This window comes from Triticum dicoccoides, chromosome 4B (genome assembly GCF_002162155.2).
Source record: "Triticum dicoccoides isolate Atlit2015 ecotype Zavitan chromosome 4B, WEW_v2.0, whole genome shotgun sequence".
Taxonomy (NCBI): Eukaryota; Viridiplantae; Streptophyta; class Magnoliopsida; order Poales; family Poaceae; genus Triticum; species Triticum dicoccoides.
Window position 1 is genome coordinate 678,835,777 of NC_041387.1, and position 11,321 is coordinate 678,847,097.

General features: G+C 43.8%; 1 pseudogene; it reads right to left on the bottom strand.

Annotated features, from left to right (window-relative positions):
• LOC119293088 overlaps positions 1-11,321 on the bottom strand; it is a 146,691-nt pseudogene continuing 135,370 nt past the window's right edge.

Here is an 11,321-nt window from a genome sequence, read left to right on the forward strand (position 1 = left end):
CTAGGTTTCCTTCAAGTTGTTGACGAAAAACTCTACGTGGGAGTGAAGCAAATCGTCATCTCCTGAACGGATTGAGTCAAGAACATCGAAACATTGCTTCGCCAAGCTGATGAAAATCATGTAGTAGTGACCAACTTTGTCGTGTGGGTCATTGGGAGCAAGCTCTTGGAACAACGCGAACATCACCTGCACATTTCACATAAGAAATGTCAAAAATAAAAGAACTGTAAGGAATAATTAACAAAAAAGGAGATAATACTAAAGTAACATGTGTGTGACAGTGGGTGAAGGAGGTAACGGGATGCAACACGTTGAACATATGGTACAAGCAAAAAAAGCGGCAGTAAAAAAGGGTTTCAAAAACGAAAAGGGAGGGTACATACAAATTTCTTCAGTGTGAGCTTGTATTCACCATGCTGGGCAAACGCTTTACGAACTTCTTTATGAGAGAAGTCGCCATAAAAAATTCTCCTGGTGATGATTGTGTTCATGATGATCTTATCGGGATGGATGTCAATGTGGCCGTTGATGAAGCCAATACCCACGACGATAACATTCCGGGATAGTTTATCGGTAGGCATTAGGGACTCAACGAGATCATCCATGTGAACAAACGTATCATGGCAGTCGATGACCTTAGTTCTGTCCAAACATGAGCTGAAATAAATGAGCAATCGAAATATAAAAGAGTGATGCACATGAAGAAGGATGTGAACTAAAAAAGGGTGGGAGAAAAAAATGGAGGATGAGAAGAATCTTACTCTCTGATTGCATTCATATGCTTGCTATTGCTTCGCACATTTCCAAAATGCCTCATGATATTATAAAGTGTTTGTTGTTGCTTTGTGGCCTTTATTGGAGGTTCAGAGTCCACTTACGAGGGAGGTTGCACAACCCTTGCCTGCCAAACAGAACTTGGGGTGACACTGCTGTGCACATCATCAGAAGTGGTAGCATGTACAACAACTTAGCTAGAAGGGGCGTGTGTCCAATTTTTATTCCTCAGGACCACATCCTGCTCCATCTTGCAAAGCGCTTCATCCATTGATGATTATATCTCCACAGGGTGATCCTTCATGTGGTAAACAATCATGTGAGGAAGGCAATTTGTAAACGACCAGACAGTTAATAGAAAATAGGGAGATAAATAGAAGAATGGAGAACAGAGTAAATCGTGTGAGCATTGCCAAAAAAAAGTAAGTTGCCAACACAATAATGACATGTGGATGATACCTTGAATAATAGGCTCGGTAAATTTAAGAGCCTTCCTACCATCAACAATTGGCTATGCCATCATTTGGACCGGCTGGGATGGGAATGCATATGAGACTGGAATAGCATCTACTGGCTCATTTGGTTGGATCAAATCAAGTCCGAGACCTGAATGGTGGTGGCATGAAAGCCATAGGGTGCGTACCCTTGCGCTCATTCTGCTTTTGAACCACACCAATAGACACTGCCAGTGGAGATAAATCAACAAAGACATCGTTGTCAACTGATCCGGCATCCTTAGGTTTTGCAGTGGGACGGGGAGTCGTGTGCGCAATATCAATAACCACCTTCTTGGCTGTCTCTTTTATAGGTCAACTCTGGATTGTAAGGAACCCCCATGTGCAGTGGGACATGTGTGTGCTTGAGCGTTGGATTGGCGAGAATCTTTTCTTCGTGAGAGACTATCGATTGCTAGACCGTTCCACCTGCAAGTACGTTCATTTGAACTGGATCGTCGGTCTTGCCCTGAGGAGCAGGCGGGAACAAGGTTGAAGTAGACATGTACCCTGTGTCCTGATCATGCACATTGCCTGACTGATCAGCTCTTTTCCGAGGGCTCTTCCTGGTACCCGCTGCCTGTTTTGCTGTTTTCTTGTCGGCTACGTGTGGAGCAGCTTTGGAAACAATGTGTGGAGGATTAGTGCGATCGTGGGGTCCATCCCGATGTGCTTGTTGCGTGACTACCGGACCCTTATTTTCCATAGCAGTTGCGGCGGCCATGCTTGTGCAATCTTCACCTGCTGGGCGACCTTCCTCAGAAGCATCAGTAGTAGTGTTTGCTGCATGCACGTTAGGTTGTTGCGTTTCGTGTGCAGGATCAGATAGTGCTTGGTGATACGTGCAGTTTGCATCATGCTTTTTATATCAATGTTTATTGCATTATGGGCTGTCATTACACGTTATTCACAATACTTATGGCTATTCTCTCTTATTTTATAAGGTTTACATGAAGAGGGAGAATGCCGACAACTGGAATTCTGGACTGGAAAAGGAGCAAATGTTAGAGACCTATTCACACAACTCCAAAAGTCCTGAAACTTCACGGAGAATATTTTTGGAATATATAAAAAATATTGGGCGAAGAAAGCACTAGAGGGGGGCCACGTGCCATCCACAAGGGTGGAGAGCATGCCCTACCCCCCTAGGTGTGCCCTCCGACCTTGTGGCCCCCCTGGCAGGCCCCCGACGCCCATCTTCTGCTATATGGTGTGTTTTGACCTGGAAAAAAAAATAAGAAGGAAGCTTTTGGGACGAAGCGCCACCGTCTCGAGGCGGAACCTGGGCAGAACCAATCTAGGGCTTCGGGAGGGGGAAATCATTGCCATTGTCATCACCATCGATCCTCTCATCGAGAGGGGGTCATTCTCCATCAACATCTTCACCAGCACTAGCTCCTCTAAAACCCTAGTTCATCTCTTGTATCCGATCTTTGTCTCAAAACCTCAGATTGGTACCTGCAGATTGCTAGTAGTGTTGATTACTCCTTGTAGTTGATGCTAGTTGGTTTATTCGGTGGAAGATCATATGTTCAGATCCTTAATGATAATTAATACTCCTCTGATTATGAACATGAATATGCTTTGTGAGTAGTTACGTTTGTTCCTGAGGACATGGGAGTAGTCTTGTTATAAGTAATCATGTGAATTTGGTATTCGTTCAATATTTTGATGAGATGTATGTTGTCTTTCCTCTAGTGGTGTTATGTGAACGTCAACTACACACTACAAAAAAATACACTTCCGTGATGATACGTGTTTGTCACAGTAGGTCATGTTTTTTGTCATGCATGTACATCCATGACAAATTTATGACAGAATCAAGATAGTCATACCTGTGCTGTCGTAGAAGTGTTCGATGACATTACCAAAATTATCATCACAGAAGTGTCCACTTCCATGACGATAAATCGCGCGTCACAGAAGTGCTTTCGTCAAGGGTGACCGACACGTGGCATCCACCGTAACGGAACGCCGTTAAGCTATTGGGTCGGGTTTTGGATCCGATAACCCGTTAACAGCCCCGACCAATGGGGATTTTCCACGTGTAAAGTCATCATTGGCTGGAGGAAACACGTGTCGGCTCACCGTTGGGAAAGATGTCATCCACTCATTGGACAGAAGGCGCCTATGATATGTCGACATGTGGCACGGCCAATCAAGTTTAAATAGGCCGGCCCAACTAAAGGCCCACAAGATTTGGCGGCCCATAATGGGCCGGCCCAGTTAAAGGCCCACGAGATTTTGCGGACTATAATGGGCTGGCCCAGCTAAAGGCCCACAAGATTTCGCGGGCCATAATAGGCCGGCCCCGGTAAAGGCCCACAAGATTTTTGTGTGCCATAATGGGCCGACCCAGGTAAAGGCCCACAAAATTCTTGTGGATCATAATGGGCCGGCCCAGCTAAAGGCCCACGAGATTTCGCCGACATTAATGGGCCGGCCCAGCTGTAGGCCCACAAGGTTTTGAGGACCCTAGTAGGCCGGCCCATTAACTGGCTGCCATGTTTTGGGCCAAATGCCGGCCCATAATTGATCCGGTCCATTAATGGCCTGCCATGTTCCGGGCCTAGTAATGGCCCATATAAGACCCGGCCCGTTAAAAGCCTCCCACTTTCTGGGCCAAATCACGGCCCAGATCAGGTCCGGCCCTTTAAGAGGCTTTGGGCTCAATTATGGCCCATATCAGATTCAGCCCATTGATTGGACGCTATGCTTTTGGGCCCACTTGCTAAAGGGCCATTTAGTAATTCGGCCTGATATTAGTTTTGGCCTGTTAAGGGCCCATTTGACATATCGACCCTATATTAATTTCGGCCTGTTAAAAGCCCGTCATATAGTTGGGCCTAACTACGGTCGGGTTTGCATCCGGCCTGCTCGCAGCCGATATCTGATTGGGCCAAACAAGGTCCAAGACAACTTTGGCCTATTAAAAGCCCGTGAATTGATTCGCACAATCATGGGCCAGGGTCCATTTCGGGCTGCCGCCGGCCCGTGAGCTATTCGACACGTTTCAGGCCCAGCCTACTTCTCAGCCTCCTAAAAGCCCATTAAGTTTTCTTGCGAAAAGAGGGCCGGGGGTTAGTCGGCCTATTAAAGGCCCGAATCTACTAGTGGGCCAGTTTGACGGGGCCCATGATGCGGATAATACATCGTGATTGCATAATGGTCTAATTATGTACCGTAATTTTATGGTTTGGCCGGTTTACTACGAAGACATGATATATATATATATATATATATATATATATATATATATATATATATATATACAGTAAAATAACTGCAGCATCATGAATAAGAAAAAACCTAGACTATACAATAAAGAAATTACGGCATATTACATCCACTGGGCATCAAAGTTCGCCACTATGATAATAAAGCACAAGCAGACAGCAGATTACATACACTGGGCATCAAAGATCGCCACCAGTGCAAATAAACACGCCGATAAAATAATATACAAAACCGACAACACTTCAATGGAGTTCAAGAAAGGTTAGCCCTTCTGGGGAGCTGCAGCGCAAGCAGCTGAGCAATATGATGAGACTGCGCTTGTTCAACACTTATATCTTCCTCACTCTGAAAGATAAACAAGCAGACATATGACAGGTTTTGCACATAAAAGTATCAGTGCTGACAATTCATGACATTTCTTACTGACGAATAAAGTGACACAGTTTAAAATTGCATTAACACAATATGGTATTGTTCAGGTCAAGACATGGCAGGAATTGACATTGTGAAGGAGTTGGTAGCTTCACGACTACCACTGGATTACAGATCAAGAACTCATAAGTATCAATGGTTAGTGTGCTGTCAATTCCCATTTCAGATTGGCAAATAAAGAGGCGGTTTAAATAATAGTAGAATGATATGACATTATTCATAGTTAAGACATTGCAGAATATGACACTGTGCTGTAGTGGGTAGGTTCACCACACCACTGGATTACGGATGAAGAATAGAAGCATACATGCAGTGCAAAAGAAGATCACTTGCTCTGTATAGTTTAATTTACATGGTATGAAGAAGGAACTTGGTTGTACAACTGAAAACTTAAATTGAGAAGGAAAAACTTTTGTTTATGAACTACATAATAAACTTTAAACATGCAATTTGATGCAAACACCAAAAATAAACAGTTGTTGCAAAGTTTGAAGGCTTGAGAAGGACAAACTTACATTACTGGTGAAGAAAGGCTCTATAAAGCCCTTGTCCATGCTGATGGGGGGGGGGGCAATTCAAGAAGTTTAGCACATAATGTTCTTCATAAGCATTGCCTTTATTCTATATTTTGTTAAGAGTAAATATAGATGTGATAATATACGAAAAACTGGAGAATATTTAAGATAAGATGAAGAATGATGCTACATAACCAAGTAGCTATAAATGTATGTGCAGCGATACAGGCAAAAGGCACAACCAAGAGCAATGCACAACTAAAATTCTTCAGTACCAACCTTATGGTAAGAGTAAATATAGATCTGATGTGTAGAAAATGGAGGGCAAAGGAAAATAAGCTGCAGAGTGATGGTACATGGACAACTACCTGTCAATATAAGTACACTGATAAAGGACAGCATGTACTTACAAGAACAATGCAGAGCTAAAAAAATTCATTGGCATTGGATATATTCTACACTAATGTAACCATTCATACAGATCAGATAATTTGGAGCAAACAATTGATAAGCAAGCTATCATGCATACTGCTGTCACATAATGAACCAGGTATGTATGCAAGTACAGTGATATAGGACAACAGGTACTAACAAGAGCAAAGCAACGGTTAGCATATTTGCGATATCCTGTCGTTCTTTTCAAACCGGAATTCTTCTTCGAGCTGATTTCCTGCAAAAAAGATCCGTAAGGCACATGCGGAAAAGTAGAAGTTCAAATTGTCATGTGATTCCATAGACAATACCTTATCCTGGGAACGAGACCAGTGCATAACAAGGTTTTTCCATTCAATGTCTTCTAAATTTAGGACATGAGACTTCACCGGAAATTCGTTTATAGACTTGCCATCAAAGTGTGATTTCCTCAGGTAACACCGATACTGCTGCAATGCTTCCTTGAAAAGCACAAGCAAGCTTTGCTCGTCATGACTATCCAGATTGACCCTCACCTAGTTACAACAATGTAATGTAAATCTTGTTGTGTTCGATCAGCAGAAAACAGGAAAATAATAACCATAAATAATAGCACTTACACGTAAGTTGGACAGGAAGATGTGAAAATGGTGTTTGTCTTCACTATAATCTTCCCATGATGGGAATATATGCACGTAGTCCCTAACAACATTGAAAGCATTGTCTTTTAAATTGGGAATAAATGGAATGGGGTTCCAATCTGCAGGAATTGGCCATCTCTGCAGTTGGGATAGGTCTTCGGCCGGTGGACTTGCTGTACTTTTTGCTGGAGTGGGATTTTTCTGTGGTACGGCTGGTGCTATGGCAAATGAAATCGGTATACCTTTTGCTGGAGTGCAGGTCCTGTGTGGTGGGGCTAGTGGTGTGGCCAGTGAAGTATGGGTACAGTTTGCTGTAGTCGGTCCTATGTTTTGTGTCATTGGTTGTACATCCAATATAAGTGGGGCGCTGTCTGATTTCTCCGACACCACCATGTTTTTCAAGGACTTTGCTGGTGCTCCTTCAGGTTCGGCAATCACCCTCTTCCTTTTTGATGTCTGATGCACAAGAACAACATTTGAGTGGAAAAACATGGTATGACAACAGATGGAATATGTATTGATAATGGATGGGCATAGCATCTCGAGTTATATGATGAGTAAACTAAGCAGATGGTGGTGCAACAAAGTAGAAGAAATGCAAGACAACATATGCAAGATGCGAAATCAATAAAACCTTGCCAAATTAGAGCAGGCACCTTGATGGGTGAACAGGACACGCCATCTGCCTTTGACTCCTCGAGGTTAGAATAGTCATTAGAATGATATTCTAAACAAGAATCAACAGGTGGGGAGCGTACGAGTTTCATTGCTTCCAAAATGGCACTCAATGCCTTGGTGCCAATTTTGTAAGCCATTGCAGTGTTCCATAATATTCTTCTGATGCGCGGATTCTGATATTCACTATAATTGCGTATAATATCTGAGAACCATGAAAACATAAATAGTTGTGAGATTATCTTTGTAATGCAGATGATATTCTAATATAGGGGCGCCCCTGTAAACACTTATGTGCTATCACTGGATTCTGATGAGAGAGCTCATGTGTGCTATAATATCGTGCGTGCATTTATATAATCTCGCACAAGTACACAAAAAAATAGGCTCCAGAAGTAAGGATAGCTGGCAGATGATAGGTTCATAATATACTGTATAGATAGTTTATTGCCAAACCATGACAACAAGAGCACACAACAACTAGGCAGATCATAGTGTACATAACAGGGGTACACCATAACCACGATATATAAATCGATAAAGTGGAACTGGCTTGAAAATACAGTGTTGTATTGTCGCTAGTAATTGAAAGCCTATCGATCGCGTACATGCCAGCACTATCGAACATGGTAAAGAAGAGCAAGCAGATTTTGGATAATAAAATGTTGGTTGCGCAGTGCCCACACATGATGAACCAGAGCGCATTAAGAATGCAACTGCCAGCTGTCTCTCGACCATTTCAGGCGGTTGGATGAAGATCCTACGTCTCCTAACCCTTCTTCTTCCTCGTCTATGATTCTTCCCATACAGAACACCGCAGGGGCCGCCGACCAGACCACCGGCCCCCACCGCCCGTGTTCCTCCACCACCCCCACCCCCACCCGTGTCGAGTTTTCTTCGTTCGGCGAGGCCCCACAACCACCCGAGCCCCTTGGATCACACCGGCGAACTCCGGCGAGCTCTAAAAAATCGACTGACACAATTTTGAAATTTAGTCTACTGTGATTTAACTAGTGTGGAATATAAAAAGGGGAAAACCATAAGCATTGGGAGTATAGTGTTGAGCGTGCCATGGCGGATCTGAAGGTGCAAACCGGACAAAGGCAACTTCGCAACTAAGACAAGAAATCAGAGTAAAGCAGTGGCGATCTATTTTCTTGCTGCGATAAATAAGTTGAGCAGATACGAAAGAGTACCGCCTCTGGTGTGGTGCCGTGTATGCATCTGGTGAGAATTTTACGGTGCTACGGTAGAGATGGCTGTCGGCGGCGTGGAAGCAGATCTAGGAGGGTAAACGGTGGCGGTGGGGCGCGGTGGACGAGATGGTCATAGGAGCGGCGCCGGCAAGGTGGACGACGGCGGGGATGAAGCGAGAGGACGGGATGCAAGGATCCCGGTCCGAAGGCGTGGATGAGAGAGGTCGATCTCTTGTAATGGACGACGGCATCGGGGTATCAGCTCTGGCATGGTGGAGGAGGACAGCGGTGGATGGGGTGGCGGACAACGGCGGACGGAGGAGGGTGGGGTGGAGAGGGTGTTTTGGCGCCCACGGAGTACGAATGGGGAAAAGGGAGGTAGAGAGGAAGGGGGAACCATGTAGTCAGGGCGCGCTTGTCTCAAATGCGTGGAAATTTACAAACTTATCCCCCGTTTCAAATTTCTACTACATCACAACAACATTAGTCGGTTGGGGATAGGACGGTAATCTCGCATACACCGAATATTTGCCGACGAGAGTTTGTTTTTGGCGCCCATCGTGTATGAATATGAATCGGGGAGGGAGTCGATTTCGGCCTAGGGCACACTATGTTTTGGCGCCCACCGTGTATGAATCCGGGTGAGAGGCGGTTACGTCACGTTTGGGTGAAATTACAAACCTACCCCTATCGAAACCTATAGAAATCCAGCAGATAGGCTTTGCGCGACAGGGATAGGCAGTAGTGATTTCCATCTCGCAGATTTTGGTTTCGGGCGGTTACTGTGACTTTCCCCGCTTCGTTAAAATTTTGCACAGTGCACGTTTACCGTGCCAACTCAATTCGAATCCCGTTTGTATTCTACTATTTTTTTTCGGGCGGGATCCATTTTCAATTGGAATTACATTCTATATACATCATTGTTTTTACATATATACTTTCAAAAGCACAACACCATTTATACATAAATATGGTTTACAAATGGCATGATCTCAGATTCATAAGGTTGTATCCATCAATTTGGATTTTCAAATATTTGAAACCACTTTATGTTGAAATCCAATGTATGCATTCCTCGCTAACTGTCTCCAATTAATGTGTGTTTCATGCAGTTTTTTTAACTTCTCAAACATGTATAATGTGTTTCACACACGCAACATATAGTGTAATCCCGTTTAGACACTAATTGCATATAAACCACGCATTGTTTGTAATTGAAGAATCTATGGATCACCAATATTGATAAACTATATAACATTACACGTGTGCCCAAATTCAAATGAATATGCATGTTTGATACACCAATTTGCGTTATGATATTCTCGATGTCATGATCTCCAGTTTAAATATTTGAATCCCCTTTAATCAAGATATTCGTCTCATATAGCTATCACTCATGCTTATATAGGACTATCTCTCTGGACCTATACGCGTTCATCGTCTCTCAGGCATCTCTCGTGCTACCTGTATGTCGACAATGATCTTTTATCTTCGTAACACACTAACGGTACTCTCTCCATTGACCTTCATCACTCTATCTCTCTCTAAGTATATCTCGCTCCCTGCTATGTGTCTCTAGCTATGATTCTCCATGTGAATCTCTTTCTCTCACACAAACACAAAACTTTGTCTCCCGGGGTCTCATTTCTCTCAACTATTCCCATGTGTGCCACTCGCACACCCCTCATACAGAGATGTCTTTCGCTCCTTAGATATGAGAACCTACGACTCTTCCTCTTCAATATCTCTTTCTCACACACAAACACAAACTCTGTCTCCCAGGGTCTCATATTTCTCCATTGTTCTCTTGTATGTCGCTCAAACACACCCTCTCTCCCTAGAGATATCTTGCGTTTCTTCATATGTCTCTCTAGCTATCACTGTCGTTGTGAAATATCTTTCTCTCTCGCAGACACAAAACTCTGTCTCTCTGGATCTCATTTCTCTCTGATATTTGTTTGTATGTGACTCACATGCACCCTCTCTCTATCTCTCTCTCTCTCACACACATAACCCAGCCTTCTGATCCACTCAACTCCTATCTCTAGCTCACACTAGCTAGCATCTTTATCTTTCTATTTATCTGTTTCTCCATCAACCTTCTTTCTCGCCCTCACTCTTGATTCCTATCACGCATACCACATATGTTTCTCTCTACATGCATGCAGTCAAGTGCCCTCTCACACACATATATAACTTCACCCTTTGAACCACCCGACGGTCATCTCCGACACCCAAACTAACGGATGTCTCTCTAGCTAGCATCTCCATCTCTGTATCTATCTATAGTTTCTCCATCAACATTTCTTTCTCGCACGGAGTCTTGCTTCCTATCACCCACACTATATATGTCTATCCATACATATGCATTTATAGGTTGATCTCTTTTGCACAATCGTTGCGCCTCACCCCCTCTGCTCGCCATAGATGCATGATCCAGCCCACGCCACTATCTCTTAAAGATAAAAACACATGCTCAATTGTCGGGCCTTCTTCCCTGCATTCTCACATGCATGCATATTGTCATACCGATCCGTCTCTCGCATGTCGTTGATTTTAGGACTTATGTCTTCTTTCTTTTATCTCGATCATGCGCGCGCGCACACACACATCCCACGTATACATGTATACCTCTCACACATGCACGTTCAAGGTCTCTATGTCTCCGTACGTAGTTAATTACCCACAATCCTAATGCCACGTCGAATCGTTCTCCTCTTTTATGCACATAACTTCCGCCTGGATGGGCAAAACACACACTCACACTTAACAATCTCCTTTTAGCTGCCCCCCCCCCCGCCCCGCGCGCCTCTCACTCTTCCCCTATATCCCCGAAACCAATAATACCATCCCTTTGTTTAATTCCCGCCTACATGCACCATCGACATATAGTAGTCTTCCGTGGTGTTTCTCGAACAAACACGCTCTCTCGATGTCGACTCCTCT